The 27,998-nt window shown below is 37.7% G+C and overlaps 1 long non-coding RNA gene and 1 pseudogene across 1 annotated transcript in view; both read left to right on the forward strand.

Moving 5' to 3' along the window:
* The window catches only part of LOC125174589 (uncharacterized), a 252,712-nt gene that overhangs the window by 35,692 nt on the left and 189,022 nt on the right, over positions 1–27,998 (forward strand). The window lies entirely within an intron of this gene.
* LOC125174588 (NADH dehydrogenase [ubiquinone] 1 beta subcomplex subunit 4-like) lies at positions 19,750–20,131 on the forward strand (annotated as a pseudogene).

Below are 27,998 nucleotides of genomic sequence, written 5' to 3' on the forward strand. Positions count from 1 at the left end.
GTGTTCAGAGTACGGATCTTTTACCTCTTTGATAAGGTTTATTCCTAGGTATTTTATGGTTTTGGTGCAATTGTGAATGGGATCAGTTCCTTGATTTCTTTTTCTGCTGCTTCATTATTGGTGTAGTCACCATGCTGTACATTATATCTTCATGACTTATTCATTTTAAAACTGGAAGTTTGTACCATTTGACAACCATCACCCATTTCCCACACCCTACCTGTGGCAACCACCAGTCTGTTCTCTGTATCTATGAACTTGGTTTTGTATTTAGGTGCAGCATAGAAGTAAGATCATACAGTGTGTGTCTTTCTTTGACTTACTTCACATAGCATAGTGCCTTCAAGTTGCATCCATGTTGTTGTAAATGGCAAGATTTCATTCTTGTCTTTACAGCCGCATAATATTCCTGTGTGTGTATATCATGTTTTCTTTATTCATTCATCTATCTATCTTTATTTATTTATTTATTTATTTATTTATTTCTATATATATAATTCTATATACATATTCTATATATATATTCTATATAGTCTGTATATATTCTATATATATAATATATTTTAATTCTATATATATTCTATATATATTATTTTAATTCTATAGTTTTTAGCGTATAGATTTTTCATCTCTCTGGTTAGATTTATTCCTAGGTATTTTATGGGTTTGGGTGCAATTGAAAATGGGATCGATTCCTTGATTTTTCTTTCTGTTGCTTTATTGTTGGTGTATAGAAATGCAACCGATTTCTGTGCATTGATTTTATAACCTGAGACTTTGCTGAATTCATGGGTCAGTTCTAGCAGCTTTTTAGTGGAAAGTTTTGGGTTTTCCATATACAGTATCATGTCATCTGCGAAGAGTGAAAGTTTGACCTCCTCCTGGCCGATTTGGATGCCTTTTTATTTCTTTGTGTTGTCTGATTGCTGAGGCTAAGACTTCCAATACTATGTTGAATAACAGTGGCAAGAGTGGATATCTTTGTCTTGTTCCTGACCTTAGGGGGAAAGCTCTCAGTTTTTCCCCATTGAGGATGATATTAGTGTTGGGTCTTTCATATATGGCTTTTATGATATAGAGGTATGATCCTTCTATCCCTACTTTCCTGAGAGTTTTTATTAGGAAAGGATGCTGTATTTTGTCAAATGCTTTCTCTGCATCTATTGAGAGGATCATGTGGTTCTTGTCCTTACTTTTATTCATGTGATGAATCACATTGATTGTTTTGCAGATATTGAACCAGCCCTGCATCTCAGGTATAAATCCCACTTGGTTGTGGTGAGTAATTTTTTTAATGTATTGTTGGATCCGGTTGGCTAATACCTTGTTGAGGATTTTTACATCCATGTTCATCAGGAAAATTGGTCTATAGTTTTCCTTTTTAGTAGAGTCTTTGTCTGGTTTTGGAATCAAGGTAATGCTGGCTTCATAGAAAGAATTAATAGGTGTTAATTCTTCCTTAAATGTTTGGTAGAATTCCCCTGGAAAGCCACCTGGCCCTGGACTCTTGTGTTTGGGGGAGATTTTTGATTACTAATTCGATTTCTTTATGGGTTATGAGTCTGTTCAAATTTTCTGTTTCTTCCTGTTTCAGTTTTGGTGGTGTATATGTTTCTAGGAATTTGTCCATTTCTTCCAGATTGCCCATTTTATTGGCATATAATTGCTCATAATATTCTCTTATTACTGTTTGTATTTCTGCTGTGTTGGTTGTGATCTCTCCTCTTTCACTCTTGATTTTATTTATTTGTGTCCTTTCCTTTTTCTTTTTGATCAAACTGGCTAGTGGTTTATCAATTTTGTTAATTCTTTCAAAGAACCAGCTTCTGGTTTCATTGATCTGTTCTACTGGTTTTTTTTTTTGTTTCAATAGTATTGATTTCTTCTCTAATTGTTATTATTTCCTGTCTGCTGCTGGTATTGGGTTTTATTTGCTGTTCTTTTTCCAGCTCTTTAAGGTGTAAGGTTAGGTTGTGTATCTGAGACCTTTCTTCCTTCTTTAAGAAGGCCTGGATTGCTGTATACTTTCCTTTTATGACTGCTTTTGCTGCGTCCCAGAGGTTTTGGGCTGTGGTATTATCATTTTCATTGGCTTCCATGAATTTTTAAATTTCCTTTTTAACTTCTGGGTTAGGCCATTCATTCTTTAGTGGGTGTTCTTTAGTCTCCAAGTATTTACCTCTCCAAATTTTTTCTTGTGGTTAATTTCAAGTTTCATAGCGTTGTGGTCTGAAAATATGCGCTATAAGATCTCCATCTTTTTGTGCTTGTTGAGGTCTGATTTGTGTCCCAGTATGTGATATTCTGGAGAACGTTCCATGTACACTGGAGAAGAATGCTTATTCTGCTGCTTTAGGATGAAATGTTCTGAATATACCTGTTAAGTCCATCTGCTCCATCGTGTCATTCAAAGCCACTGCTCCATTGTGTCATTCAAAGCCACTGTTACCTTGTTGATTTTCTGTTTAGATGATTGTCCACTGTTGTAAATGGGGTGTTGAAGTCCCCTACTATTATGGTGTTATTATCAATGAGTTTCTTTGTTTGTGATTAATTGATTTATATATTTGGGTGCTTCCACATTTGGAGTGTAAATGTTTACAATTGTTAGGTCTTCTTGGTGGATAGACCCCTTAATTATGATATAATGCCCTTCTTCATCTCTTGTCTTTATTTTAATGTCTAGATTATCTGATATAAGTATGGCTACTCCAGCTTTCTTTTCTCAATGATTAGCATGATAGATGATTCTCCATCCCCTTATTTTCAATCTGAAGGTGTCTTTAGGTCTAAAATGGGTCTCTTATAACAGCATATAGATGGATCTTGTTTTCTTATCCATTCTGTTACTCTATGTCTTTTGATTGGACCATTTAGTCCATTGATGTTTAGAGTGAGTACCAAAAGATAAGAATTTATTGTAGAATTGGATTTTCTGGTAGCATCATTGCTAGTCTTTGTTGCTTTTGGTCTTTTTTTTTCCCCATCTTTTCTCCCCTCAGAAAGTCCCCCTTAAAATTTCATGCAGGGCTAGTTTAGTGGTCACAAACTCCTTTAATCTTTTTTTTGTCTGGGAAACTTTTTTTTTTAAATACATGAAATTTATTGTCAATTTGGTTTCCATACAACACCCAGTGCTCATCCCAAAAGGTGCCCTCCTCAATACCCATCACCCACCCTCCCCTCCCTCCCACTCCCCATCAACCCTCAGTTTGTTCTCAGTTTTTAACAGTCTCTTATGCTTTGGCTCTCTCCCACTCTAACCTCTTTTTTTTTTCCTTCCCCTCCCCCATGGGTTCCTGTTCAGTTTCTCAGGATCCACATAAGAGTGAACACATATGGTATCCGTCTTTCTCTGTATGGCTTATTTCACTTAGCATAACACTCTCCAGTTCCATTCACGTTGCTACAAAGGGCCATATTTCATTCTTTCTCATTGCCGTGTAGTACTCCATTGTGTATATAAACCACAATTTCTTTATCCATTCATCCGTTGATGGACATTTAGGCTCTTTCCATAATTTGGCTATTGTTGAGAGTGCTGCTATAAACATTGAGGTACAAGTGCCCCTATGCATCAGTACTCCTGTATCCCTTGGGTAAATTCCTAGCAGTGCTACTGCTGGGTCATAGGGTAGGTCTATTTTTAATTTTTTGAGGAACCTCCACACTGTTTTCCAGAGTAGCTGCACCAGTTTGCATTCCCACCAACAGTGCAAGAGGGTTCCTGTTTCTCCACATCCTCTCCAGCATCTATAGTCTCCTGATTTGTTCATTTTGGCCACTCTGACTGGCGTGAGGTGATATCTGAGTGTGGTTTTGATTTGTATTTCCCTGATGAGGAGTGACGTTGAGCATCTTTTTATGTGCCTGTTGGCCATCCAGATGTCTTCTTTACAGAAGTGTCTATTCATGTTTTCTGCCCATTTCTTCACTGGATTATTTGTTTTTCAGGTGTGGAGTTTGGTGAGCTCTTTATAGATTTTGGATACTAGCCCTTTGTCCTATATGTCATTTGCAAATATCTTTTTGTCTGGGAAACTCTTAATCTCTCCTTCTATTTTGAATGATAGCCTTGGTGGATAAAGAATTCTTGGCTGCATATTTTTCTGATTCAGCACATTGAATATATCCTGCCACTCCTTTCCAGCCTGCCATGTTTCTGTGGATAGGTCTGATGCAAACCTGATCTGTCTTCCCTTGTAGCTTAAGGACTTTTGTTCTTTTGCTGCTTTCATGATTCTCTCATTGCCTGAGTATTTTGTGATATGCCTTGTTGATGGTTGATTTTGTTGAATCTAATGGGAGTCCTCTGTGCTTCCTAGATTTTGATGTCTGTGTCTTTTCCCAGGTTAGGAAAGTTTTCCACTATGATTTGCTCACATAACCTTCTACCCCTATTTCTCTCTCTTCATCTTCTGGGACCCCCTATAATTCTGATGTTGTTCTTTTTAATGAGTCACTGATTTTTCTAATTCTTAAATTGTGCTCTTTTGCCTTAATCTCCCTCTTTTTTTCTTTTTGCTTCATTATTCTCCATAAATTAATCCTGTATACTGCTGATTTGCTGCTCTGCCTCATCCCTCCTTGCCGCTGTGTCATCCACTTGAAATTGCAGTTCAGTTATAGCATTTATTTCATCCTGACTAGCTTTTACTTATTTTATCTCCTCAGAAAGAGATTCTAATCTATTTTCGACCCTAGCTAGTATTCTTATTATCGTGATTCTAAATTCTATCTACTATTGTAGACAATGCTGCTATAAATATCGTGCTGCATGAATCCCTTAAATTAGTGTTTTTGTATTCTTTGGGTAAATACGTAGTAGTACCATTGCTGGATCATTGAGCAGTTCTATTTTTAACTTTTTGAGGAACATCCATGCTGTTTTCCATAGTGGCTGCACCAATTTACATTTCTTTTTTTTTAATTTTTACATGTTTATTCATTTTTGAGAGACAGAGAGATTGAGAGAGAGAGAGACAGAACATGAGTGGGAGAGGGGCAGAGAGAAAGGGAGACACAGAAACCAAAGCAGGCTAAGGGTCTGAGCTATCAGCACAGAGCCCAATACGGGGTTTGAACTTACAAATTGTGAGATTATGACCTGAACCAAAGTCAGACACTTAACTGACTGAGCCACCCAGGTGCCCCACCAATTTACATTTCTAAAGAAAGTGTACAGGAGTTCCCTTTTCTCCACATATTCTCTGACACTGTCATTTCTTGTCTTTTTGATACTAGCCATTCTAACAGGTTTAAGGTGATATCTTGTTGTGGGTTTGATTTGCATTTCCCAGATTATTAGTGATGTTGAGCATGTCTTCATGTACCTCTTATCCTGTCTACATTCATGTCTAAGCCATGTATGTCTTCTCTGGAAAAGTGTCTATTCAGATCCTCTGCCTGTTTTTTAATCAAATTGTTTTTTTGCTATTGAGTTGTATGAGTTTTTAAAAAATATTTTTATATATTTTATTAACCCCTATTCAGATATGTGATTCACAAATATAATCTCTCATTCAGTAGATTGCCTTTTCAGTTTGTTGATGATTTCCTTTGCTGTGCAGAAACTTTTCAGTTTCATGAAGTCCCACTTGTTTATTTTTGTTTTTGTTGCCTATGCTTCTGGTGTGAAATTAAAAAAAAAATCACGAATAACAATGTCAAGGAGCTTACCACGTATTTTTTTCTGGGAGCTTTTTGTTAAAAAAATTTTTTTTAATGTTTATTTATTTTTGAGAGAGAGAGAGACAGAGTGTGAGCAGAGGAGGGGCAGAGAGAGAGGGAGACACAGAATCGAAGCAGGGTCCAGGCTCCTGAGCCGTCAGCACAGAGCCCGACGTGGGGCTCGAACCCAAGAACTGTGAGATCATGACCTGAGTTGAAGTTGGACACTTAACCTACTGAGCCACCCAGGCGCCCCTCTGGGAGCTTTTTGATTTTGGGTCTTATATTTAAGTAATTAATCTACTTTGAATTAATTTTTGTGAATGGTGTAAGACAGTGATCTAGTGTCATTCTTTTGCATGTAGCCATCCAGTTTTCCCCATGCTATTTTAAAAAAATGTTTATTTATTTTGAGAGAGAGAGAACATGTGCATGAGTGAGAAAGGGGCAGAGAGAGAGGGAGAGAGAGAATCTTAAGTAGGCTCCATGCTCAGTATGAAGCCTAACGTGGGGCTTGATCTCACTGTCATGAGATCATGGCCTGAGCTGAAACTGAGAGTCAGATGCTTAACTGACTATGCCACAATGTGCTTCTCCTCACATTATTTATCAAAAAGACTGTCCTTTCCCCATTGCATATTCTTGGCCCTTTGTCATAAATTAGTTGACTATGTATGCATGAGTTTATATCTGGGTTCTTTATTCTGTTTCATTGATGTATGTGAATGTTTTAATGTCAATACCATACTGTTTTGATTACTATAGATTTGTAATATAGTTTGAAATCAAGAAGTATGATGGCTTTGTTCTTCTGGATTTGCTCTTTTTTCCTCAAGCTTACTTTGGATATTTAGGATATTTTGTTGGTTCCATACATATTTTAGAATTTGTGTAATTGCCATTGTGAAAATGTGAAAAATGCCATTGGAATTTTGATAAGAATTGCATTTACTCTGTAGCTTGCTTTGGGTCATATGGACATATTGACGATATTAATTATTTCAGTCTATGGGCGTGAGATATCTTTCCATTTATGTCTTTATTTTAGTTTCATTTATCCATGTCTTATAGTTTTCAGTTTACTGGTCTTTCACCTCCTTGGTTAAATTTATTCTTAGGTTTTTTTATTCTTTCTGATACCATTTTAAATGGGATTGCTTTCTTAATTTCTGTTTCTGATAGTTTGTTATTAGTGTATAGAAATGCAACAGATTTCTGTATATTTATTTGTATCTTGCAGCTTTACTGAATTCATTTATTAGTTCTACTAGTTTTTTGGTGGATTCTTTAGGGTTTTATATATATAGTATCATGTCATATGCAGATAGTAACACTTTTACTTCTTTTCCAATTTGGATGCATTTTATTTCCTTTTCTTGCTAGGACTTCCAGTACTATGTTGAATAAAACTGACAAGAATGGACATACTTATCTTGTTTCTGGTCTCGGAGGTAAAACTTCCAGCTTTTGAGTAGATGTTAGCTGTGAGCCTTTCATATATGGTCTTTATTATGTTGAGGTATGTTCCCTTTATACTCATTTTATGGATATATTTTATAAAGAATGGATGTTGAATTTTGTCAGATGCTTTTTCTGCTTATATGGAGATGATTATATAATTTTTTATCTTTCATGTTGTTTATTATGTGTATCACATTGATTGATTTGTGGATGTTGAACCATCCTTGCATCTCTGGAATAAATCCCACTTGATTATGACATATGATCTTTTTAAAGTTTTCTTGAATTCAGTTGGCTAATATTTTTTTGAAGATTTTTGCATCTGTGCTCACCAGAGATATTGGCCTGTAATTTTCCTTTCTTGTGGTGTCTTTGTCTCGTTTTGATGTCAAGGTAATGCCTCATAAAATGAGTTTGGAAGTTTTCTCTCCTCTTTTTTGAAAGAATTTGAAAAGGATTGGTGTTCATTATTCTTTGAATGTTTGATAGAATTTACCAGTGAAGCTGTCTGGTTCTGGACTTTGGTTTGTAGGGAATTTTTAAATTACTGATACCATCTCCTTACTAGTTTGGTCTATTCTGCTTTTCTGTTTATTGTGGTTCAGTCTTGGAAGGTTGTATGTCTCTAGGAATTTACCCATTTCTTCTAGATTGTCCAATTTGTTGGCATATAAATGTTTGTAGTAGTCTCTTGTGATCCTTTGTATTGCTGTGGTATCAGTTGGAAATTCCTCTTTAATTTCTGATTTTGTTTATTTCAGCTCTCTGTATTTCTTGGTGAGTCTAGCTAAAGGTTTGTAAATTTATCTTTTCAAAAAACAGGTCTTGATTTTATTGATCTTTTCTATTGTCCTTTTACTATATATTTAATTTATTTCTGCCCTGGTCTTTGTTATTTCCTGCCTTCTACTAACTTTGGGCATTGTTCTTTTTCTAGTTATTTTAGGTGTAAAATTAGGTTGTTTGAGATTTTTCTTGTTTCTTGAGGTACATCAGATCACTATGAACTTTCCTCCTAGAACTGCTTTTTCTGTGTCCCATAAGTCTAGCATGTTGTATTTCCCTTCTTGTTTGTCTCAAGGTATTCTTTGCTTTCACTTTTTATTTCTTCATTGACCCACTGGTTGTTTGATAATAGCATGTTGTTTAGTCCATACATATTTGTGAATTTTCCTGTTTTCTTCTGGAAATTGTTTTCTAGTTTCATACCCATGTTGTCAGAAAAGATGCTTGAAGTGAGTCTTTTTAAATTTGTTAAGATTTATTTTGTAGCCTAACATAGGATCTGTTCTGGATAATGTTCCATGTGGACTTGAGAAGAATGTGCATTCTGCTGTTTTTGGATGGAATGTTCTGTATATATTTGTTAAGTCCATCTGGTCTAATGTGTCATTTAAAGCTGATGTTTTCATGGCACCTGGATGGCTCAGTTGGTCGAGCATTGGACTTCAGCTCAGGTCATGGATCTCACAGTTCATGAATTTGAGCCCAGAACTGGCTCTCTTCTGTCAGCACAGAGCCTGCTTTGGATCCTCTATCTCCTTCTCTCTGCCTCTCCCCTGCTTGCACTCTCTCAAAAATAAAGAAAAAAACATTAAAAAAAAAGCTGATGATTTCTGATTGACTTTTGTCAGTATGATCTATCCATTCATGTGCATGGGGTATTAAAGCCCCTTACTACTGTATTGCTATTTCTCTCTTTAGTTCTATTAATATTTCCTTTGTGCATTTAGGTGTTTCTAATGGGTGGTGCACAAATATTTACAAATGTTGGATTGACCCCTTTACCATTATGTGATACCCTTCTTTGTCTCCTTATTACACTCTTTGTTTCAAAATCTGTTTGTCTGCTGTAATTATAGCTACCCCAGCTTTTGTTTTGGTTTCCTTTTGCATGTAATATCTTTCCCCATCACTTCACGTTCAGTCTGTGTGTCCTTACATCTGAAGTGAGTCTCTTATAGGCAGCATACAGATGGGTCTTTTTTTAAAATCATTTCAGCCACTTTATGTCTTTAGATTGGAGAATGGAGTCCATTTACATTAAAGTAATTATTGATAGGTGTATGCTTACTGCCATTTTGTTAATTGTTTTCTAGCTATTTTTGTAGTTTCTCTCTGTGCCTTTCTTTTTTTCTTACTCCTTTTATAGTTTGATGATTTTCTTTAGTGTTATGCTTTTATTTCTTTCTCTTTAACTTTTGTGTATTTACTGTAGGCTTTTGCTTTGTGGTTACCAAGTGGCTCATATATAGCAACTTATTTATAGACAGTCTATCTTCAGTTGATGACAACTTAAGTTTGATCCATTCTAAAGCTCAACATTTTTACTCCCTCCACCATGCTTTGTTTTTGATGGCACATTTTATACATTTTTATCTTGTGTATCTCTTAACTAATTATTGTAATCATAGTTATTTTTAGTACTTTTGTCTTTTAACCTTCCTACTAGCTTTATAAGTGACCTGAGACCTCAGAGATCTCAGGAAAAGTTTAGAGTCAGCCCTTAGATGTGTGTTTAATTAAAAGCTGCCCTTCATGCTACAGCTATGATGATGAGCCAATTGGCTTCTTTCACAGAAAAATTGAGCTCCTTAGTCTGTTGTCTCTTACTCAGCCCTGGGCGGGTAGCTGTTTATGAGTGCCTTCCTCATTGGTTACAATTCTGTGTGACCCATGAGTATAAGCCCCATGGGGCCCAGAAATGTAAGCCCCCTGCCCTCCAGAGCCAGGCAATCAAGGGATAGCCCCTGTGTGGCAGCTGCAAAAGCTGGGTCACCAGATGTAAACCCCAGGGACCCAGTTGTGTATATCTTGAAGATACTGGCAGTCTGAAGTATGGGAGGAGAGTGCAAAGATGGCATCTACCTAAAAAGTTGGGGGTGGGGAGGAAAGGAAAAAAAAAGAAAAAGGGGAAAAGGAAATTTTTTTAAAAAGCTGATGACCCTTGGCTTTACCAAGGCAGAGGAAGAGGACATATGGTATTGGTCCACCAGATGGAGCATAAAGGTGGCCCCTGAAGGAAAGGGAAAAAAAAAAAGAAGGTGCCTGTTAGCTTTAGCAAGGCAGAGGGAGAACATGAAGATAGTGCCCACTGGCCTCTGATCTTGGAGAGTATCCTATCAGGCCCCTGCCCAGTGCTTTAAAGTTAGGAAATGAATCTTTCACATAAAGTCTGGGCACTTTTCAAAGGGCTGCTTCTGTGTGGGGCCTTGGGGTAGGTGAGTCTGCATGTGGGCTCTGTAAGAGACGTTCCTCAGTTCACCACATCCTGTGGGTCTTAAGGACACAAGCCTTGTTGGTCTTCAAAGCCAGATGTTTGGAGGCTCATCTTTCAGGTGTCAGTCTTAAAAGTTGGGGTACCTGGGGGCACCTGGGTGGCTCAGTCGGTTAAGCATCTGACTTTGGCCCAGGTCATGATCTCATGGTTCTCGTGGGTTCGAGCCCTGCATTGGGCTCTGTGCTGACAGCTTAGAGCCTGGAGCCTGCTTCCGATTCTGTGTCTCCCTCCCTCTCTATCTCTCAAAAAATAAATAAATGTAAAAATTAAAAAAAAATTTGTAAAGTTGGGGAACCTGATGTAGGGTACAAACCCTTTCCTCTTCAGGTTTTGAGTTCCCTTTGGGTTGTGGGGGCAGGGTTTATGGCGATTGTGTCTTGGCTTCTACCTGCTTCAATGTGGTTTTCATCTCATTTGCTCAATATGAAAGGGTTATTCACAGTTTCTAGAGGGGTTTTTTGGAGGAATTTTTTTTCTGTAGATAGCTGTAAATTTGGGGTGTCAATGGGAAGAGGTGAGTTTAGGATCTGGCTAAGTCACCATCTTGAATCAGAACCTTGATGAATAGGGGCACCTGTTTGCCCCAGTTGGTTAAGCATCCAGTTTGGCTCAGATCATGATTTCATGGTTTGTGAGTGTGCAGAGCCCACTTTGGATCCTCTGTCTCCCTCTCTCTGCCCCTCCCCAACTAGTGCTCTCTTTCTCAAATATAAATAAACTTAAAAAAAAAGAACCTTGATAAACATTATTATGAAAGTATTTTTCCATTGTCCTAGGTTTAACAATTTTTATACTCTACACATTTCAAAAATGACCTTCATTAAAGTTGCACTTACATTACAGGTAAAAAAAATTCTTTTTTTTTTTTTAAATTTACATCCAAGTTAGTTATCATATAGTGCAATAATGATTTCAGGAGTAGAATCCAGTGATTCATCCCTTATGTATAACACACAGTGCTCATCCAAACAAGTGTCTTCCTTAATGCCCTTTGCCCATTTAGCCCATCTGCCAGCCACAACCCCTCCAGCAACCCTCAGTTTGTTCTCTGTATTTAAGAGTCTCTCATGTTTTGTACCCCTCCCTGTTTTTGTGTTATTTTTGCTTCCCTTCCCTTATGTTCATCTGTTTTGTATCTTAAATTCCATGAGTGAAGTCATATATTTATCTTTCTCTAACTAATTTTGCTTAGCATAATACATTCTAGTTCCGTCCACATTGTTGCAAATGGCAAGATTGCTTTCATTTTTTTATTAAAAACATTTTATTAACGTTTATTCATTTTTGAGACACACACCGTGAGTGGGGATGGGCAGAGAGAGAGGGGAAGATACAGAATCTGAAGCAGGCTCTAGGCTCTAAGCTGTCATCACAGAGCCTGATGTGGGACTTGAACCCACAAACCCTGAGGTCATGACCTGAGCCAAAGTCGGACACTCAACTGACTGAGCCTCCCAGGCACCCTGGCAAGATTTCATTCTTTTTGATTGCTGAGTAATACTCTACTGTGTGTGCGTGCATGTGTGTGTGTGTGTGTGTGTGTGTATACATCACATCTTCTTTATCCATTCAACTTTTGATAGACATGTGGGCTCTTTCCATACTTTGGCTATTGTCAATAGTGCTGCTATAAACATCGGGGTGCAAAATTCTTTATTTTATCAACAAGATTTAAAGATGCTAGCTTGGCAGTGACCAAAGCCTTGTCTCTTGATGGAACTATAACAAGAACCTCACCCTCTTACAGTCAAATCTTCATTCATCAAGGGGTTTTGGGCTAGGGGAGCAAGTTGTAACAAAATACGCTTTGTTTTAGAATTATTCTTGGTCACACATAAAGGAGACCAGAAACAGGAAGATGGATACTCAGATGGTCTCTGGGTCTTTTTGACTTCCATTTATGTGCCATTCATTCATTTAGGTTTTAAGCAATACGTGGCCTATTTGCTATTTGCTGGGAGCTTGAGGTCCAGTGGTGACAAAAACGGTCTCTCACTGGATACTCTGGGAATTTGGAGTCTAGGGAGAATACTAGTAGTAATAAAACAAACTGGGTGAGTCAATGTAAAATTGTAGGCATGAGAAGAGTTACATGAGAAGGACTCCTGATATAATGAGAACCTAGACAAGGGAGCCTTAACCTGGCCAGGGAAGTCAGGAAAGCTTTCTTGGGGAGAAGCCATTTGAGCTGAAGCTTGAAAGGATGAGATGGAATTCCAAGATGGAAAGGCCTTTTGGTAAGATGGAATTTAGTGAGTGTGAAAGGCTTGAGAGAAGGAAGCAGTGGCTCAATTGTTGAGGAACAATGTGTAACTAGAAAAGGCTGGAGAAGTTGGCAGAAGCCAGAGCATTGCAGGCTTTATAGACTGTGTTGAAGAGTTTCCCTCTTTTTTTAAACAGATTAAAAAAAATTTGTTTCATGTTTGTTTATTTTTGAGAGAAAGAGACAGAGTGTGAGTGGAGGAGGGGCAGAGAGAGAGAGGGAGACACAGAATCCGAAGCAGGCTTCAGGCTGTGAGCTCTCAGCACAGAGCCTGACATGGGGCTCCAACTCACGAGCTGTGAGATCATGACCTGAGATGAAGTTTGACATTGAACTGACTGAGACACCCAGATGCCCTGAATAGATTTTTTAAAGTTTATTTTGAGAGAGAGAGCGTGCAAACAGGGGAGGGGCAGAGAGAGAGGGAGAAAGAGAATCCCAAGCAGGCTTCATGCTGTCAGTGCAGAGCCCAATGTGGGGCTTGATCCCATGAACTGTGAGATCATGACCTGAGCTGAAATCAAGAGTCAGACACTTAACTGACTGAGCCACCCAGGAGCCCTGAAGAGTTTCCCTCTTTATCCCCAAAGTAATGAGAAGCCTTTAGAGGGTTTTGACTAAGTGGTATGACATGATCAGATTTGCATTTTGAAAAGATGCCCATTCTGGCTGTGGGTACAGAGTGGATTATAGGGGACAAAAGTGGTTCAGGGGATATTCTTTAGAAGGCTACTTATAAATGCACACACATAAAAATGATAGTGGCTTGAACTACATCATGGAGGACATGGAGAGGAGTGGCCATGTTTAAGAAGACTTGGATGTGGAGGGTGGGAGAGAGGGAGGCCTAGCTTTCTGAATTAGAAGACTGTAGAGATGGGCATGCCACTTGCTGAGTTAGGGAGCAATAAAAGGTGAAAGACCTGTTTTTCAGGAAATGATCATGAGGTTTTTGTGTTTGTTATGCTGAGTTTGAACTTTATCTGAGGGTGCTGAGAAGGGCTCTCAAGTAAGCTTTTGGGTATTGGTGTCTGTCTACCCAGGGCTTCCCCCCATAGGCTGCCACTATGTTGGGGGCACATTTTAATTCCCTTAACAAACTTTAGTAGGAACCTGCCTTGGGTTTAGACCCTAGACCTGCATTCTCTGGCCCTGGCCTCCTCGAAGAAGTTGCACTGGTCTGTGAAGCCTGTTACAATAGGCCTTCCTCCCCACACAGAACTATCTTGAGCCTCAGCCAGGTAGCATAGTATCTTCTTTCCTCTGCCTTGAGCTACAGGTGGAAGTGACTCCTGGAAGTAGTTTCTTCATCTCAAGTCCATTTCTTTCCATTGTGTCAGAACTATACTCACCAGCAGGTTATTAGGTGTGGTTCTATTTATCTACTCACCTGTGAATATGAACCTCTTTGAGGGGACTTTAGTGGTGAGCCCTATTCCAAGGGGTTTATCAGTTCTGCTTGCTTCTCAGCTGCCTCTAGCACAAACTTTTTGTCTCGTTCTGTTTTAGCTGGAACAACTTGTTAAAACCCATGGTAAATTCCTGTTTCTTGTCAGGAATTTCTATAGTTTTCAGTTTATGGGTAGAACAAAGAATATTGATAGGTCTTGAGCTTGCTTACTTTACATAGTTCTGTTTGATAACTTGGCACCCAGGTAACTACCTTAAAGTGAATTCTAGAATCCTGTAACTTCAACTTTAGACAGAAAAATACTTGACAAATATAATAATAATTACAGATCATTCCTTCCCAAAAGAGCAGGATCATTTTCAGTATATAAATGTCTATTTTTAATGATTGATTGATTTACTGATTCACTTATTTAACAAAGATTTCCTGGGCCTGTTCTCAGAGTTTGAATTAGATGGAAGAATTCCTTGTACATCTTTTATTTAGGAATTGACTAAAGAAATCTCTGGTGTCCAATTAACACAGGGAAAATAAATTGTTCAGATGCTCTCGGTGGCAATAGAGTTAATTAATTTTGACCTGATTTTTCAAAAACTTAATTCTCAAAAATCCCCCACGAAAGACAAAAAACACTTATTCATTTGCCAAAAGCGCCTTACTGATTTATTTCTCAACATCCCACTCCTGGTCATTAAAAATGCTGACTGAAATGTTTAAAAACCTGTAAGCTTCATTCACAATTCTGTGTGAATCTACCTTGTCATAAGATTTTTATTTTTATCTACCTTAAGTTTAGGCTGCAGAGATAAGTTGGCTTACTGTGTCAACTTTTAATTATCATAGATATAAGTTTCCTTGACATATAATATAATTTATCTGCATTTTATCTCAAATATACCTGCAATAAGAAAAAGAGATACTTCTTGGTGTTTTCCAAATATCACTGGGAATTATATAAGAGATGAAGAGCATGGTTTTTCTGTTTGCTGTATGAGGAAACTGAGTCACAGAGCAGTTAAATACTATTAAAGATCATCCAATACCTATGGCTGAAGAAAATAATAAATTATCTGGTAGGAAATAAAATGTTTCAAATGGATACAGCTACCTCTAGTCGACCTCCATGAACTCTTTCATGATGACTCATTCCATTAATACTTTTTCCTCGTTTTGAGTCCCCTTCACATATTAAAAATCATGGTCATTCTTATATTGTCAATTTTTGTTCAAATGTTGTTTATAATTATTTAAAATTGCTTTTCATCTATGTGTGGTTTTGATCATAGATTGTGGCTGCTAGAGGAGGGGGCAAACTTTTATTTATTTAATTTAATTTAATTTTATTTTTTTTTTTTTAATTTTTTTTGTCCAACGTTTATTTATTTTTGGGACAGAGAGAGACAGAGCATGAACGGGGGAGGGGCAGAGAGAGAGGGAGACACAGAATCAGAAACAGGCTCCAGGCTCTGAGCCATCAGCCCAGAGCCTGACGCGGGGCTCGAACTCACGGACCACGAGATCGTGACCTGGCTGAAGTCGGACGCTTAACCGACTGCGCCACCCAGGCGCCCCTATTTATTTAATTTTAAATCTCCTTAGAATATAGGGTACAAAGGTCAGTGTATAATCAGAGGTCAGTAGATTTTAGTTGATTGTAGCTCTGTTTTTTCTATCTTGTATTGTTTTGACTGAAAAGTTTCTGGAGTTTCTGACAAGACTCTGCTGATTGGTGGTCACGAAAGTAACCCATAACCAGAGAGGTTCCCTGTTTGAGTCTTACACTCTGTCATATCTATAGGCAGATGCTATGAAGAGAAGAAAACTATTTAGGCTGAGCATTTGAAAAGCCTATTATGTAAAGGTTTTGCCAGTGTGTCAGAACTTTGTCCATCTGTTTATTTACTCCTTAAAAAGCACAGACTGGGAATTTTGAGTACTGGGTCAAATTTCCTCCAGCTATGAGAATATGTATAGAAACATTTTCTAATGTTTCCTAAACATTTTCTAATGAGCGATACAAATACTTCTCACCCAACTAATAGGCATGTTAGTCCATAAACTTACAAAGATAATTGAATGTTGAGAAATTCCAGTAGTATAACTGAAAAAAAAATCCAAAGCCTTGATTTAAAAAAATTCTTGCCATCATGGGAATTTTCTATTTTTATTTCTGCAAGTAAGTATTTCAGTTTATGTTCCAGTTTATGAGCAGTCAGATGTTGAAATATTAGTCCCAAGTCAAGGTCAAACATCTCAAAGAATAACATTTCTCTAAAGTACAATACTTCTGTGTAGTTGGAGTGCATATTTCATGAGCAGAACTCATTGATCTGATTCTATCATAATCACAAAACTCAGGCTTCTTTTGAAGTGATAGTGATAATGCACTCTAACAAGTATGGAGCCATCTGTGATCCACAGTTTTTAGACATTACCTCATTTGGCCTTCATAATGGCTCTATTAGTTGGGTAGAGGAGTCATTATGATTATTAATATGCACATTTGAAAATGAGGATCTCAAAGCCATGGTCAAACCAGTTATCGTCCAAGGTACAAGCTGGTATATAGTGGTGGGGAGAGGCATTTAATTAAGTGCTTATCATGTATTAGAATGACCAACAGACCAACAGACATTAAATTTTTATATAGAGTATATAGGTTAAGAACATGGTAGAGAGTATATAGGTTAAGAACATGGGTTCTGGGTTCAAATCTTGGTTTTATCACTTACTAATCCTATGACATTGGGTAAATATAAACTTCCTCAGAAAATAACCTTAAAAGTGGAAAAAACGCTATCACCTGTTTCCTAGAAAATTACATCAGTTAAGGGATCTAAGCTCTTGTCTTATTATCTGGCATACACAAAAAACTCAATAAATAAAACTCTTAGCATTAATCCAACTAAACCACACACATACACACATACGCCACACACACACACACACACACACACACACACACACACACTCACACATGACACACACATTACCACCAACAACCCTATGAATGGAACAACATTTATATATTCTTTCTTCATAATCACTCTTTGGATGATCTCATCCAGTTTTATGACTCTGAATACTATTAATTCATTGATGACTTCCAAATGTATCTGCGCTTCTTCTCTGAACTTGTACATACAACTGCCAACTTGAGATCTTCTGGATGTCTAAGAGCATCTAAAATGTAATGTACCCCAAAGTGAGCTCATCCAGTATCTCCTGCAATTTTCTCCATCTTGGGTAATGGTTAACTCCATTCTTCCAATTGCTCAGGCCACAAATCTTAGTGTCCTTCTTAACTTCTCCTAACATTCCTTATGTCTCTTTTATACTACACACTGGGTCCAGAAATAAATTATGTTGCTTCTACCTTCAAAATACACCCAGAATATTATCACTTTTCATTACTCCCTACTTATCACTATATAACATATGAGGCATTATACTATTTCATCTTGTTTAGTGTCTGCTTTCCCTGTTAGAAGGAAAGCTTCATGAGGGTAAAGAATTTTTTCACTTTGTGTATAAACTCGCTGTGCTTAAAACAGTCCCTGGCACATAACAGGTGCTCAACAAATTATTTGATGAATGAATGAATGAATGAATACTTATTTAATACATGAAGAAACTGAGCTTCACAGAAGCTGATTAACTTACCCAAGGACAGGAGTGGGTAAGTAATGGCACCTAGGTTTATGTGGCTCTAAAACCCACATTTACAAGTACTACACATTTTGTCAGGGTTAACTTCTAGATATTGGTGATAACCTAGATGTGTCTTCAGGTACATGTTAATTAGTGATGTCTTAGCTTGTTCTTGGGAAATAAAGATTTCTTATAATAAAATCAGCCAGTGTTTTAATCTTGGGAAATAAAGATTTCTTATAATAAAATCAGCCAATGTTTTAAATTTTTTTTTTTTTTGAGAGAGAGAGAGAGAGACAGAATCCCAAGCAGGCTCTGTAGTCAGTGCAGAGCCTGATATAGGGCTTGAACTCACAAACCATGAGATCATGACATGAGCCGAAATTGAGTTGGATGCTTAACAGATTGAGCTACCCAGGTGACCTGCAGGCAGTGCTTTAAAAAAATGCTTTTCAAGGGTAAGTGCTTGCTGGCCTGAGCACAGAGAGGGAAGGAAGGCTTGGGAGGACGGGAGGAGGGACTTTTGGTCTGCCTACTTGGCTTTTCCCTTCCTGGCCTGAGTCCTCAGATTCCTGAAAGCACTCCTTGCTCAGGCTGGGGAGGTGTCCCTTGTTTTCCTCACCCTCTTTCTCTTTCCCTCCTGTTTCTTTCCATCATGTCTTTTCACTCATCCCCTTCTCCCTTCATACCTTTCCTTCTCTTTTGAACTCTGTCTCTATCCTTATTCCTTATTTTGTGAGACTCCCCCTCACTCTCTCATGAATGTCAGTACTGTCTACTAGGGCACAAAATTTAAAATTCATTACACAAAATGTAAACCCTGGCCCCTGAAACCCTGAAATTTCACATAAGTAAATTATCTTAAATTAGTATTAAATAACCTTGGGTTAGGCAAAGATTTTGTAAAGATACAAATAGCAATTATCATGAAAGCTATGGTTGATAAATTAGACTTCATTAAAATAAGAAAAATTATATTCATCAAAAACACTGAAAGGGGCGCCTGGGTGGCGCAGTCGGTTAAGCGTCTGACTTCAGCCAGGTCACCATCTCGCGGTCCATGAGTTCGAGCCCCGCGTCGGGCTCTGGGCTGATGGCTCAGAGCCTGGAGCCTGTTTCCGATTCTGTGTCTCCCTCTCTCTCTGCCCCTCCCCCGTTCATGCTCTGTCTCTCTCTGTCCCAAAAATAAATAAACGTTGAAAAAAAAATTTAAAAACAAACAAAAAAAAACACTGAAAAGTGAGAATGCAAGCCACAGACAAGAAGGAGATATTTCAAAAGGTTTATATTCAGCACATGTAAAAAATCCTACAAATCAATAATAAAAAGACAATGTAATTAAAAATGGAAAAAGCCTTGAACAGATACTTCACCAAAGAGTATATTCAAATGACCATTAAGTGTATGAAAAGTTCCCAACATAGTTTTTCATCAGGGAAATATAAATTAAAACCAAAATGAGATCACACAGCACATCTCCCAGAATGACTAAAATTAAAAAGGCCTTCAATACTAAGTATTGATGAGGATATGAAGTAATTGGAATTGTCATACATTGGTGGTAGGTATGTAAATAGATAAAACCACTGTGAAAAGCTAAACATGGCCTTTATGTGGGCCCATAATTCCATTATTGGGTCAAGAAAAATGCGATTATATGTTCACCAAAGTCATGGGCAAGAATGTCCATAGTAGCTGTAAGAAAAGAAACCTGGGAACAACTCTTATGTCCATCAACAAGGGAATGGGTAAGTAAATGTGGTGTATTTATACAATGCAATGTACACAATTTATACAATGCAATGGTACTACAGTAAAAAGAATGGACTCCAATCCCGCAGAACACCATGAGTGAATCTCATAGGAAGTTGTTGAGCAAGAGAAGCCAGACACAAAAGGATGCATATACACTTTATAATTCCCTTTATATGATGTCCCAAAACAAGCAAAACTAATCAATGGAGACAGAAGTCAGAATAGTGATGATCGGCACTTGTGTGCTGGATTGCCAAGATGTCGTTCCCCAAGTACCAGCCATCGCGCCTGGCCACCCTATCCTCCACCCTCGACCCAGCCGAATACAACATATCTATGGAAGGCGCAAGCCAAGCGTTTGACCGCAAGAACCCGACTTAAACGGGAGTACCTGCTTCAATACAATGACCCCAGCCGCCGAGGGCTCATCGAAGATCCTGCCTTGAATTGTGGGACCTATGCAAGATCAGCAAATATCTATCCGAATTACAGACCTACTCCCAAGACCTTATTCTTAGGAGCTCTGTTTGGAATTGGGCCCCTCTTCTTCTGGTATTATGTTTTCAAAACTGACAGAGATAGGAAAGAAAAACTGATCCAGGAAAGAAAATTGGATTGAACATTTAACACTTCATATTAAGTCTGGCAATGATGACTTTATGTATTATTGTTTAAATAAATCTTCTATTAATCATTAAAAAAAAAAAAGAATAGTGACGATCTCTGCAGGAGTCTGCTAACTAGGAAGCGGCACCTTCTAAGTATTAAAAATGTTCTAAATCTTAATCTGGATGGTGTTGCACAGGTGCATATGAATATAAGCAATGATCAATATGTATATTTATGATTTGTGCACTTTTTGTATGTTACATCTAAATTTAAAAGTAACATCTTCCCTCCTACGTATTTACCACAGAGAGATTTATACATAAATATTCATAGTGGCTTTAGTCATGATAACCCCAAACTGGAAATTACCCAAATGTTAATCAACATTTGAATGAATGAACAAACTATAGTACATTCATACAACTGGCTTTTTTCAGCAATAAAAAGAATTGAATGACTGATAAATACAACAACATGGATAAATCTCAAAATCATTACATTGAGTGAAAGAAGCCAGAGAAAAAAGACTACATATTATATGATTACCTTGATATAAACTCCTAGAAAATGAAAATGAATTTATAGCAACAGAAGTAAATTGGTTGGTTGATTGTCTGAGTAGAGGGAGGGACTGACTGAAAAGGCAGATGGGGAAAACTTGGGTAGGGGAAGGAAATGTTCTGTATCTTGAAGTGTCAATGGTTTCCAGACGCATACATGTCTCAAAATGCGAATTGTACCTCTTGAAGGGATGCAGTTCATTTTCCATAAATTATACTTCAGTAAAGGGGTAAAAAATAATATATATCAAATTAAGCATACTCATTGGCTTGGACTTGACTGAAAAGGTGTAGAGGGCACTAGTTACATAAACTTCAGTTTCCTTCCTAGGACCCTTACATCCCCACTAAAGTTAAAGCTAACATAAGCAGGATATGTGTAAGCGAGAGGGACACTCCTACCCACTTTGCCATATGGAGACAAATGGAAGACATGAATGGGCAGTGGAGAGCAAGAATGTATGGTAGATGATAGACATCATACTAGGTATTTGAGCTGAGGGAATTTAAAGGATTGTTAACTACATAATTGAAAAGAGCAAAAAGAGAATACAGAGATACCAGAGAGGTAGCAATTGCAGGATGCAGCTACCACCCCTAGGTTTGAGGGAAAAGATAGAAGAGGTTAGAATTATTAAAACTTGGAAACTTAGAAAATGGTCCTGGAGTCTGGGACTCAGAGCTTTGAGGAGGAGCTGGCTGTTGCAGGGGTTTCTGAGGCTGGTTTTACAAGCATCTGAGAAGCTAAAAACTGGATTTAGCTGCTACTCTAGGAGGACCCTGCTAATGTTGAGGTGAAGAGGCAATTTTGGTGTGACGCTTTTAGGAACAGGAAGTAAACAGGGGAAAGCATATCCCTTCTCTCTCCATCAGCCTTGCAGTCTTCCTCTAGTGTCCCTGGTGGCAATGCCTAGCAATGAGCAGCTGGAAAAACCAAAATGTGGTTTGCAGATTGCAAGCTCTAGCATCATAAGCACGGTGAAGAAGGGGATGGGGAGCACTTTGAGGTTGAAATTTGGTCTCAAACTATTTTGTGTTTAAATCTTGATTTTGTCCCCCACTTGTTGTGTGACCTTGGGCAAGTTAGTTAACCTCTCTGAGCCTCAGCTCTACATCAGTAAAATCAAGGTAATACTCCCTTCTTTTTTTAATTTAAAAACATTTTTTACCTGTTTTTATTTATTTTTGAGACAGAGAGAGGCAGAGCATGAGTAGGGGAGGGGCAGGGAGAGAGGGAGACACAGAATCTGAAACAGGCTCCAGGCTCTGTCAGCACAGAGCCCGACTCGGGGCTTGAACTCACAGGGTGTGAGATCATGACCTGAGCTGAAGTCGGATGCTTAACTGACTGAGCCACCCAGGTGCCCCAAGGTGGTACTCCCTTCTAACCTTGTAGTAGTAAGCCTTCAATAAATGGACCCCAATATTTAATTTCTTTGTTTAGGCGGCACTTTTTCCCTCTTCACACTATTCCCTAAATCACTGCCACCATCATGACCCAATTACCTGGTCCTTGAGATGGCTCTGCTCAGAGGTGCCTCACTAGCTCCATGCCCTCCAGTTTGCTCAAGAGAAGCCTCCTAATAGTTAGAGAATCAGAGAACTAAGGTGTGGCAGGGGTAGATTGTGGTCCATGAGGTAGCACTTGGATTTCAGTCCTGAGGAGGAGAAAATTAATCAGCTGGCCTACAATTATTTCTCTCCTGCTACCAGGAGGACACTTTTGGGAGACAAAGAAAGCAAGTGATCTGATGTAATCTCCTGATAAACATGCTGATAATTGGTCTCCTGGTAAATAAATTGAGATTGACTAGGAGGAGAGTATCCACATATGGAATGCTTTAAGCAGGAATGACCCTGGATTAGGATTGCTTATGGAAAACTAATTTAGAGTCTATGGATTGGCATGGCTCCTTGGTGGATTTCATGTCAGTCACATAATGATCTGGGTATGAAATGGAGATGATTCAAACCTAAAATCTCCTTGTTGTGTGAGGTAATCTACAAATCTCTTTGGAGGCCCTATTATTGCTCTGGGCTAGAGAGTACATGTCTGATGCAGGACAAAAGGATCTGGGCAGCTACCATCCATGTCCTGGACCTCTCCTGGCTTTGCCCATGCTCTTAATTACATGTATCCTTAAAATTACTACTGAAGCTTGATGCTGAGTAACAGAGAAGCTCAAACTAACCCAGAGTGTTATTGGTATGGTCCAGCCATGCTTTTCCAGTGAGCAAAGTATTATTGAGACCTAAATACAGGAGGGCTCTAGAGGCTCTAAAGGGTATGTATCAGATACTTTGGATTTTTAATTCACTAAATAAAATTCATGTTCTGGAATCTAATCTTATATATTTCTCTGGCTATTGTAATTTTCCTTTCTCTAAAGGAATAGAGGTAAAATAAGCACTAAACTTCCTTTAGAAAATAAGGGTTCTAGGGCACCTGGGTGGCTCAGTCAGTGAAGTGTCTGGCTCGATTTCATCTCAGGTCATGATCTCACAGCTTCGTGAGTTCGAGCCCTGTGTGGGGCTCTGCAATGGTAGTAAGGAGCCTGCTTGGGATTCTCTCTCCCCCTCTCTCTCTGCCCCTCCCACACTCATGCTGTCTCTGTCTCTCTCCAAAAATAAATTAATAAACTTAAAAAAAAAGAAGACAATAAGGGTTCTGGTCTTAGTTCTGCCACAAATGGACTCTGTGGCCTCGGTGGAACCCTCAGTTTCCTCATCTGCACAATAAGGGGGTAGCAATCATACTTGCTTCTCACAGAGTTTCCATGAGACTCAAACAAAAGATGTAGGAAAAATGCTAAATAAGCCGTATAAAAGTACAAAGTCATATTTCTTCTAGAGGTGTCATCCTTTCTATCTACAGCTTCACATTCATATGTAATGTCTATACGATTTAAAGAAGCAACTCGATCTCTTCCGGTAATTATATTAATACTTGCTTGAATATATAGGTAAAAATCTAAATTCTCTTACTATACTGATACTTATAGATTTCCAATTTATCTGTTTTCTACAAAATGTTTTATTGACATATTTTATAAAAAGCAAAACACATAGATATTAAGTACACAGTTCAACGAATTTTGACAAGTGGATACACCTGTGTAATCCATACTTCTATCAAGACGTAGAAAATTTCTAGCATGCCAGAAAAATCCCATGAGGCTTCTTCTAGTCTATCACACCCTTCAGAGGCAGCTATTGTTCTGATTTCTACTGAAGTATGCTCATTTCGCCTGTTGTAGAACTTCATACTTTCTTGTGCTTGGCTTCTTCCATTCAGCATAATGTTTTTGAAATTTAGCTATATATTATGGCAGATGTAAGTAGCACATTATTTTATTGTTTTCTGCATATAATTCCATTGTATAAATATGCCACAATTTATTTATATTCCTATTAATGGCCATTTGAATTGTTTCTAGCTTTTGGCTGTTAAGAATAAGGCTAAGGAAAGTCTTATACAAGACCTTGAGCAGACACATGTTTTTCACTTCTTTTGGGCAAATACCTCAGAGTGACATTGCTGGTCACAGTACAGATGCATGTGTAACTTTTTAAGAAACTGCCAAATAATTTCCCAAAGTGTATGAGAATTATAGTTTTTCCATATCCTTGCTGCCATTTGGTATTGTCAGACTTTTTTTCAGGACAGCCATGGGTGTGTCATGGTATCTTTAGTTTGTTTTTTTTTCTTCTTCCAAGTTTTCTTGGAATCTTAAACTGCTATCTGTGGAACTGCCCTGGGGTATGCTCATGAATCTGTATGCAAAAATTTATGCCCACTTACATTTTCATGAGAATAAGATCTATACGTTGCAGCTTCTTAAAGTAGCCCTTCATTCCCTCAAAATGCTAACAATCATAGAAAAAGCAGTTTCTAAAGATGTGATTTTTAAAATCAGTCTGATAGCCTAAGCCATAATTAACTAGCAGCAATCAACTATTTATATTCCTACATCTTAAAGATTTTGTTTTACTGTAATATGCAGTTAAACATAACACAAATTCTTACTAGCTCCTAATGTCTTAAAATACCATTTGGCCCAGATTTCTAAAATATCCTCTTGTATACACAGTCCTTTCTATAATGAAAATCATGTTCTCTGGTCCTGTGCTATTAGAAAAGGACATTTGCAGTCCTGATTTGATTAAGGAAAAATTAGTCATGGAGACTTATACAAGGAATGTCTTTTGGTCTACCTTGAACTTGAGGAAATAGAACAGGTAGGAAATAATTGCCTATTCAGCATGCTCTGTAAGGCCCAATTTATGTTTGTAACTAGCCTCATCATTGCAGGTTTTTGGGAGCTTGCTTCCTAGATTGTTATGTTCATGTGTATAATTTAGCAAAAGTTTTCAAAGCACCATTTGTATGTGTCTGTGACTTAAAAAGCTAGTGAGCTTCAGAAGAGATAAAGTTTCCTTTATACAAACCCCTCACATTCACTTTGACAATTCACACTGAATGAATGAATGAATGAATGAATGAATTCAAGGACTAAAGAAAGAATTGAGAAATTGTGCTCATTCTCTGGATATCCTGTTTGTGCCCAATTCAAAGCATGTCATTAGTTTGTGGTGGTCATTTCCAATATGATAATGATGATGATAATAATAATAATAATAATAATAATAAAAAGAGCAGCTTCTAGCATTCATCTTGGTAAATGCTTTTTGTTAGGCATTTGGGTTTGAACAAAAGTAACAAATAATTGTGGAGGCTTCTGGGTGACTCATTCGGTTAAGCATCCAACTTCAGCTCAGGTGATGATCTCACAGCTTGTGAGTTCCAGCCTCGCGTCGGGCTCTGTGCTGAGAGCTCAGAGCCTGGAGCCTGCTTCAGATTCTGTGTCTCCCTCTCTCTCTCTGTCCCTCCCCCACTTGCACTCTGTCTCCCTCTCTCAAAAATAAATAAACATGAAAAAATTTTTTAAGGTAACATAGAATCGTGTGTTGGCCAATCTACACTGCATCCAAACTTCTTGAATATTAAAATAATGAACGAGATACAGTAGGATGGCACTCCATTCCAGACTACCATAGTCATAAATGCATTAGTTTAGTATCTCATTGATTGTCATCTGTTATGACTGGGGGAGAAATGGAGAAGGAGAGGAGGTTCTGATATGCTTTTACTTTTTTTAACAAGTTTATTGAGCTATAATTCATATATCATACAATCCACTCATTTAAAGTGCACAACTCATTGTTTTCAGTTTATTCATGGAGCTGTGCAAACATCACCACAATCAATTTCAGAACATTTGCATCATCCGCAAAGAAGCTGTTTCCCCTTTAACAGTCCCTACCGCCCCCCCACCCCACCCCCATGCTCCCACTTCCCTTCAGTCTTTCCAGCTCTAGGTATCTATGAATCCATTTTCTCTTTCCATGGATTTTTATGGATATGCCTATCCTGAACATTTCAAATGAAAGAAATCATACACTATGTAGTCTTTTGTGACTATCTTCTTTCAATTAGTCTAATGTTTTGAGGTTCATCCATATTATAATATGTATTCATACTTAATTGCTTTTCATTGTTGAAGAATATTCCAGTATGTGGATATACCACACTTTATCCATTCATCACTGGTAAATGTTTGGGTTGTTTCTACTTTTTTGGCTATTATGCATGATGCTGTGATGATTTGTGAACATCTGTACATAGCTTTTTGCATAGACCTATGTTTTCAATTCTCTTGGTATATATCTAAGAGTAGAATTGCTGGGTCACACGGGAAGTCGATGTTTAACATTTTGAAGAACCACCAAACTGTTTTTCAAAACAGCTGAGCTATTTTGCATTCCCACCAGCAGTGTATCAGGGTTCTGATTTCTCTACCTTTTCACCAACACTTGTTATTATCTTTTTATTATAGCCATTCTAATGGTGTGAAGTAGTATCATTGTGGTTTTGAGTTGCATTTGACTGATGGCATTCTTTTTGTGTGCTTATTTGCCATGTGTATATCTTCTTTAGAGGAATATCTATTCAGATCCTTTGCTTACTTTTTAATTGGATTATATTCTAATTATTGAGTTATAATACAGTCTTGATATGCTTTTGAGTAATAGAATGAAATGGAAAAAGTGGTAATATGGGTATTTCCAAAATGATAACAATATACATATTGACTGAGATGCTTTGAATCACAGAACTTAAAGAGGTAGAAGTCATTGTAAAGATCCACAAGGGAAGGACCTCCTTTTATAGATGAGGAAACAAATCATTTTGAACATTCAGTGATTTCCTAAGAAGCTATAGCCAAGAGGTAAAAGAACAGAAACTCAAACCCAAGTGTTTTTATGCAGAATTTGCTACTCTGGCTGATGCACTGTATTGCTTGGAAATGCAAAAAGATGCTCTGTGCTGCCAAGAATTCTTAGATCTTTGCCTCTTGTTCTTTAAAGACAAATGCAACATTTATATTTATTGCTATGGATCATACAAAGTTTCTTTTTAGGGTAAGACTAATGGATAATGAGTTAGAGCAATGCTCTCAGATTTGAGCATGCAGAATCTCCTGGGGGAGCTTGTAAAACACAGTTGTGTCCAGCATACATAATACATAATGTCATGTATATATATATATATATATATATACACATATATATATATATATATATAAATCATTGTACACGATGCACAAGTGCCATTAACAAAGGCTGAAAAATGTATAGCACTTATTACATGACCCCAAATAAACATCTATTGAGTGGAAATTAAAAACACAGTTTAATGTATAATCTTACAACCATGGCTCTGAAACAAGCACGTATCAGAATCACCTGGAGGGCTTATTAATACACAGGTTGTTGGACTACTTCCAAAGGTTCTCATTTAGTAGATCTGAGGAGGGATCCAATAATTTGCATTTCTAACAAGTTCCCAAGTGATGCTGATGTCTGCTGGTTCCGGAACCACACTAGAGGCAAGAGAACATTTCAGTGCCTGGGAAAAGGATAATATGGTGGAGGAAAGGCCTAAATTATAATATAATGCCATATACAAATGAAAATTTTTTCCACATAGACTTAATCCTTATCCTTAACTTTTTTTAGTGTACAACTTGGAATACCTAACTTGCTCTTTCTCTTGTGGCTTGAATGGAGAAAATAACAAAAATATCCATTTTTTAAATTTCCTTAAACGTATATTGCAGAACTTCATACTGTCCAGATATTTTGTATTCTGTGTGTGTGTGTGTGTGTGTGTGTGTGTGTGTGTGTAACTGTAGTTATTCACAGTTATAGGAAACTTCTTTTAAGGTTATAGTTATAGGAAACTTATTTTAAGGTCAAAGAAGTTAAATAACTTAT

This window comes from Prionailurus viverrinus, chromosome C2 (genome assembly GCF_022837055.1).
Source record: "Prionailurus viverrinus isolate Anna chromosome C2, UM_Priviv_1.0, whole genome shotgun sequence".
NCBI lineage: Eukaryota > Metazoa > Chordata > Mammalia > Carnivora > Felidae > Prionailurus > Prionailurus viverrinus.